The sequence below is a fragment of the Arachis ipaensis genome, chromosome B09 (genome assembly GCF_000816755.2).
Source record: "Arachis ipaensis cultivar K30076 chromosome B09, Araip1.1, whole genome shotgun sequence".
Classification (NCBI taxonomy): domain Eukaryota; kingdom Viridiplantae; phylum Streptophyta; class Magnoliopsida; order Fabales; family Fabaceae; genus Arachis; species Arachis ipaensis.
Window position 1 is genome coordinate 117,070,514 of NC_029793.2, and position 1,103 is coordinate 117,071,616.

A 1,103-nucleotide genomic window follows, 5' to 3' on the forward strand; every position below is an offset into this window, starting at 1 on the left:
GATGTTTGGCTCCAGTCTGGTGCCCTGAAAGATCGGTTCCCCCGTCTCTTCTCTGTTTCAAGCCAGTGTGGTTCTTTTATTGGGGAGTGTGGGTTTTGGGATAGGTTGGAATGGGTTTGGAACTTCCTATGGAGGAGAGAGCTCTTCCAGTGGGAGTTGGGACTCCTGGGCCAGTTGCACGAGACTTTGCGGCCTGTGAGGATAGTAAATACTAGGGAGGATAGAGTGGTGTGGAAATATGATAAACTTGGTATTTTTTCAACTAACTCCTTTGTGCAGGTGCTACAAGAGGGAATGCTTGGGGAGGATATTACCAGCTACAGCTTCACTAACTCCATCTGGAAAGGTCTAGTCCCACCAAAAGTTGAGCTCTTCACCTGGTTCGTTTTGATAGGCAGGGTGAACACGAAGGAAAGGCTAAGTAGGATTGGGATTCTCAACCAGGATGATACGCGGTGTGTCTTATGCAACAGGGATGTTGAGTAGGTCCATCACTTGTTCTTTGGGTGCGTTTATGCCTGGAAGGTGTGGAATGCTTGGTTGTCTGTGTTTGGCCGACTATGGTCTCTTCCGAAATTAATGAAGGACCACTTCCTAAGTTGGACAGAAGAGCCGCGTAGAAAGGAGGCATCTGGAACATTTGGATGGAACGGAATAGGAGGATATTTCAGAATGAAAGCAAAGATGTTGAAGAAATCATCAATATGACCTTCCTTAGCAATGAAGAGTGGAAAGGTGTGCGCTCGTTGTGTTGTTGATGGCTATGCCGGAGATGACATAGAGAGTTTTTAAGTTGCTTTCTTCTAGGTATTGTTCGTCTTTTTGTCTTCAAATTTTCTCCACTCTATTATGTTGAGCTACTTTATTTCAAAAAAAATGTTTGTTATTTCTTATTTGAATTTTCAATCACTGTTTGATTCCTCCTCCATTTATATATTGGCTGCTAATGCGTGTCATGTACACATATACATATACAGTACTTGTCACCACCCACACCATGTATATTTAATTATTTATCATTGAGATGGGAGCTACTATCTAATTTTACACTTATACGTTAAGCTAATCTGTTAAAAAATATTATTTTTATATTAAAATTAGTC